The 5,899-nt window shown below is 42.6% G+C and overlaps 1 long non-coding RNA gene across 2 annotated transcripts; it reads left to right on the forward strand.

The window, feature by feature from the left end:
- Window positions 1-2,447: 2,447 nt before the first annotated feature.
- On the forward strand, window positions 2,448-4,612 carry LOC103275356. Of its 2 annotated transcripts, none has more exons than XR_505305.1 (2): window positions 2,448-2,909; window positions 4,293-4,612. It is a non-coding gene; the product is annotated as an uncharacterized LOC103275356 (long non-coding RNA). The 2 variants fall into 2 exon arrangements; XR_002481223.1 differs by having other exon boundaries at window positions 4,355-4,612.
- The last annotated feature ends 1,287 nt before the right edge of the window (window positions 4,613-5,899 follow it).

Raw genomic sequence — 5,899 nt, forward strand, 5'->3', positions numbered from 1 at the left:
AGTCTTGCATTCTAATGAAAACGTGCTTGTGATCTAAGGTGAAGCCTTCATTTAGGACTGCTTCTAGTCTGTTGTAGTGTAATAATAGCTAACCTGTAGCACTTGCTGTGTATTTGTGCTGTTTTAGGCACTCTCTATATTATCTCAATTAATGACTGCTTCCTACTGTGACTGTGGTACAGAGCACATCAGGCTGGTTTTCATGACTGAAGGGCACTTTCTAACATCAGTGAATGCTGTGGTCCCCACTTGAAGTTCAACTTCATGTGTTCAGAAACTTATCGGTTATTCTTTAGTGGTGATCTCAGAATGCTTGTAATTTCCTTCTGTCTTTTTCAGAGAATTATGATAGACTCAAGTTTCGTTGCTGGAGTGTATAGCACACTCAGAAGCACACTAACTGCAAGTACAACTCAATAAAGGATCTGCTGGTGAATGTGCCCAAGGAACCCCCACCGGGGCAGGAAACAACATGAATAGCGGCCCCGTAGTACCCCCCTCCCCCCGCCACCAAAGCCACCTTTTCTTTTTGAGTTGGCATCTCACTCGTTGCCCAGATTGGAGGGCAGTGGCACACTCACCACCACTGCAGCCTCAACCTGTTGGACTCTGGTGATCCTTCCACCTCAGCCTTCCAAGTAGCTGGAACTACAGTCGCATGCCACCATGCCCAGCTAGTTTTTGTGATTTATTGTAGAAAGGAGGACTCACCAAGTTGCCCAGGCTGGTCTCAAACCCCTAGGCTCAGGCAGTCCTCTTGCCTCAGCCTCCCAAAGTGCTGGGATTATAGGCTGAACTACCGCGCCTGGCTCACTACCCCATCTTTCCTCCCCAAAGGTAACTATTATCCCGATAGATTTTTTTTTTTAAGGCCAGCTTTTGTTTTTTCCAACTCCACATAATTTATTGGGTAACCATGATAACCCTGGTGCTGAGGATACAGGCATTGAACAGAGTAGCTACAGCTTCTGCCTATGGAGCTCATTCTGATAGGAAAGAAACTGTAAATCAGTCATTCCAAGTATTTACTGTGCCAAGTGTCAGCGAACTCAAGGGATGGGGACTCTGAAAAATAGTTACTGTCTTTTTTGGGAGTTCATTTCCTTAAAGAGATACAATGATGGGGAAGGATAAAGACAACAAATACGTGGATTCATGGAGGGTTATGATATTATCAAGAAGGTCAACTTTAAGGCAATTGTTTTGTTTTTAACAGTATAAACATTAGGACTGATTTTTCCTCCCATGGGTTAAAGTCCATGTGGGTTGTGGCTTTTTTCTCCCTTCCCCTCCTCTCTCTTCCTCTCCCCTCCCCTTCCCTCCCCTCTCCCGTCCCTTCCCCTTTCTTTTACAGGATCTTTTTTTTTTTTTTACTTTGACTTTTATACAAAATTTATTTTTAAAAAGACTGAGTAACATTACTGTAAATTACCTTGATAACGGTACCTAAAAACAGTTTTTAAAGAATAAAGTTTTGGTTTGGAGATTACAAAAAAAGTATATACATTTTAAGAAAGGGAAAAACTACTAAAATTGTAATATATACCAATAACAGAAAACTTTTCCAATTACAAGAGGTGCTCAAAGTGGTTACCATCAGCATCCAGACACTTCTGATTATGGTGAACTACTGCTTGAGCAATGCTGACCGAGTCCACTTGTATCGCTGCACATGCTATTTCAATTTCTTCCTGAAGTACTACCAGTGTAGCTGGTTTTCTATGGTACATCATATCCTTAAAGATCCCCCATAGGTAGAAGTCAAGGAGTGTTAAGTCAGGAGAACGTGGAGGAAACTCAACCGCACCTCTTTGTCCTATCCATTGTCCTGGCAAATTCTCATCAAGGTAAGCTCTCACGTCTTGGTGGAAGTGCGGTGGGGCCTCATCTTGTTGAAAGTAAAATCGATCATTCCCAAAAAGTGTACGAATTGTAGGTAGAATGGATGTGCGTAGCATGTCTAGGTACACTTGGCCAGTAAGAGTCCCTTCAAAAAAGAATGGTCCAATTATTCCCCTTAATGACAGTCCACACCAGACATTGAGGCCTGGTAAATTGAGTTCTTTTTCCACATTAACGTGTGGATTTTCTGGAGCCCAATATACACAATTATGTCAGGTCATTGTTCCATTCAATTTAAACTCTGTTTCATCAGACCAAACCATTTTCCCCACAAACTCCTCATCATCTCGTAACATGTTTTGGAACCACTCACAATACTGCACCCTTTGGTCAGGGTCGTCCTCATTCAGTGCATGTATTAATCTTGGGATGAAAACTTTACATTTTGCTGTTTTAAGAACACATGGTATGCTTGTTCTGTTAACTCCTGTCTCACGTGCACATTGTTTGGTAGACTTCCATGGCAAGCGTGTAAGCTGTCTCGACACCATAGCAGAAGCAGCAGGGCTTGTTGGTGTGTGAAGCCTCTCGGATCTTCCCTTGTGCACATCACACACAGTACCATGTGTCTCAAACTCATCACGAATACGTTCAATTGTTAGGTGTGTTGGAGGTTCTGTTGCATACTTACGTCTCCATTGTTGTACTTCCACAACGTTCTCAAATTTCAAATACCACTTCAAAATGGCCTTGCATTCCTCAAATGACAACTGTGCTGCTGTCATTTTATTTGTCCTGCCTACTGCAGGGAGACACTAGCATCATTTGATTAACGCCATCTTTTGAGCAAATGTAATTCAACTTCGAAGAGTAATACATGGATAATATCGCTTAAAATGTGTATGCATTTTTTTGGCACACCTGTTTAGGCTATAAAAACACTTATCTGATAAGACCATCCATCTGCTTTTGTTTCTATCATTCATAAACCAGAAACAGAATTTTCAACACAGACTGCAGATCCAGGTCTTCTAAAACTGGAATACCTTGCTTCATGTTACCTCAAGGTCAGTCTTATTCTCAGTAATACTTTGGGATATCTGTCACCGAGATGTTCTATTTTCTTCAGCACAATTTGCCATGGCTGCCAGCGGGCCCCTTCACTTCGGTGCCGGTGCCGCTAGAGCTGCGCCATGCCCCCAGTCAACTGGACAACCATAGCCTCCAACTGACCTTCTTGACAGCTCTGCGACTTCTCTGATTAGAACTAGGTGCTGTCCTGGAGGGCATGGTGGACGGGTGCCGCACTAAACAAATCTACCTAATAAGGACTCCTCTCCCTTCATGCCACAAACACAAAATGCGATAGAGCTGCGGCCACCACTGCCCAGACAAAATGGCGCCTTTTACAGGATCTTGCCCTGTCACCCAGGCTGGAGTGCAGTGGCATAATCAGAGCTCAGTGCATCATCCAACTCCTGGGCTTAAGCAGTCCTTCCACCTCAGTCTCTTTAGTAGCTAGGACTACAGATACACACCTCCATACTCAGCTAATTTTTAAAAATGTTTTTGTAGTCACAGGATCTTGCTTTGTTATCTGGAGTGGGCTTGAACTCCTGGCCTCAAGCAGTCTTCCTGCCTTGGCCTCCCAAAGTGCTGGGATTGCAGGCATCAGCCACTGCACCTGGCTGCACTTTAATACTGAGGTTGAAATAACAATTTTCATTGTTAAGAGGTGCTCAATCACAAGTATGGGTTTTAAAAAGGACATGTTTTACAGTAGGTGAGCGTCTGAACAGATTCTAAAGCAGGAGACAGTTGCAGAGGTAGCCGGGCTTGGTGGCTCAGCCTGTAATCCCAGCACTTTGGGAGGCTGAGGCAAGTGGATTGCCTGAGGCTGTGGGTTCTAGACCAGCCCGGGAAACTTGGTGAGACTTTGTCTCTACAATAAAAATAAAAAATTAACCAGGTGTGGTAGCGCACGCCTGTAGTTCCGGCTACTTGGAAGGCTGAGGTGGAAGGATTGCTGGAACTCAGCAGGTTGACACTGGGGTGGCCATGAGCATGTCACTGTACTCCAGCCTGGGCGACAGAGTGAGACTCCAACTCAAAAAATAAAAATAAAAATAAAGTTACAGAGGTGATGTGAACACTTCTAGAGAGCCTTTGTCCCTGATCCTGTCTAGGATCAGATCTCTATTTGAGAGAGGTTCTAGGCTTTGTTCTTGTATCAAACCAGCCTGAAAGAATGGACCAAAAGCAGGAAGCCATTTTTAAAATCTTGTTTTTAAACCCTAACACAATGATGAAAAAGTAGAAGCTATGTCCTGGAGAAATCCATTTTTTATTTTGTTCCTAAACCCTAACACAATGATGAGAAAGTAGAGGCTGTGTCCTGGAGAAATACATACTCTAGGTAAAGATTAATTTTGCCAACTTTGTCTTTTCAGAAACACAGACTCCTTAAGCATGACTGGTAGCATATTGTAATTTGTCTTTTTTGGAAACCCAGACTTCTCAAGCATGACTAGTATCGACCCATTGTGTATTCCGTGCCTGGTGACCAGGACCCCCCTCAGGGTCTCCAAGACATCCACAGGTGGTCAACAAGGAAGTCACAGCAGTCACGTCTACCTGATTGCAACATCTCCAGGGAAAAGGATTTAAGCCAGGACTCTAGGGGGCTACGGGGCCACCCTCATCTAGAGTGTAGGCCCGCTTACTGTCTGTGGGAAGTGAACCTTTCGGAAATAAATCTTTTCTTCTTTTACCTCTTTGTGTGCTGCAAGTCTTTGCATTACTCGGACCTCTGGTTATCAGCGCACACCTCTGGCACATCGGCTTGGGCGGTGCTGCGCCCTCTTCATCCATCCATCTATCGACCCTCACCCTATCTGTACCCTAACACAGCCTACTGTGAATTCTGTTAATGTATTATTTAGGATATGGCTATTATGATATTGCAAATACTTTGAATGAAATTGAGGAAATACCAGTAGGTGAATTATACTTACACACAAAAATAAGAGTTTTTAAAAAATGTTTGTTCAATAGGGACTTGAATGAATTATTATTTTCACATATGGCCCAAGGAGTCTCATACACATTCTAGTTTGGAAAAGAAGGGATAGCACTATTAATATAAAAGTGAAAATTAAGGAAAAAGTTTTAAATGAACCCAAAAGGGTGGTTTACACATGGAGGAACGCATTCTGCCGTCAGTTTGAGAAAATTTCGAAATGTCCTGAAGATCGTCTGTAAATTCCAGGCGTCTATGATGGACCCAGGGTAAGAAGTCTTGATTAAGATGATTTAAGTTATCTATCTACCTATCTATTTATCATCATCTATCTATCTATCCACCTTGTGACAGTTCTTTTCTCCTTCTATATAGCTGTGCTCTTTATAAAGTGACTTGTATGTAGCTCCTCTTATTAAGAGGTGGAGTCTTAGGATCTGGGTGGGCTTTGTGACTCCTTTAGCCAACAGAATGTAACAGAAGTGATTGTCTGCCAGTTTTTAGTCTAGGCCTCAGGGTCCTTGCTTGCTTTCTTTTTTTTCCTGGACCTCTGCTTCTGCCATGTAAACAGGCCCTGGCTAACCTGCTGGAGGACTAGAGACCACACGGAAGGGAACTGTGAGCCCCCAGCTGACAGCCAGCCAAACATCAGCACAGCTGCCTGTCCAACCAAAAACTGACTACAGGGGCATGAATGAGCCCAGCTGAGACAAAAAATACCACCACAGACTGACCTATAGACTCATGAAGAGTAATCACTGCTTGTTGTATAAGCCACTGAGATTTGAGATAGCTTGTTATACTGTAATAGCTGTGATAAATATTTCAAACTTTGTATCCTGCAGAGAATACCTATACTTTTAAAATGGCTATAAAATTTATGAAATTGATTCTAGGCTTATCATAATGAAAGCCTTAACAGATTCTTCCAAGTAGAAATTATATAGGCCTCTTTTTCAAATCATACTGCTCTAAAACTAGGAATTTTTTCTTTTTAAAAAGTTTGAATATAATTCAAGCTACTTGATAATTGAACAC

This window comes from Carlito syrichta, unplaced genomic scaffold (assembly GCF_000164805.1).
Source record: "Carlito syrichta isolate Samal-C Ts95f unplaced genomic scaffold, Tarsius_syrichta-2.0.1 Scaffold115602, whole genome shotgun sequence".
In the NCBI taxonomy this organism is placed as follows: Eukaryota; Metazoa; Chordata; class Mammalia; order Primates; family Tarsiidae; genus Carlito; species Carlito syrichta.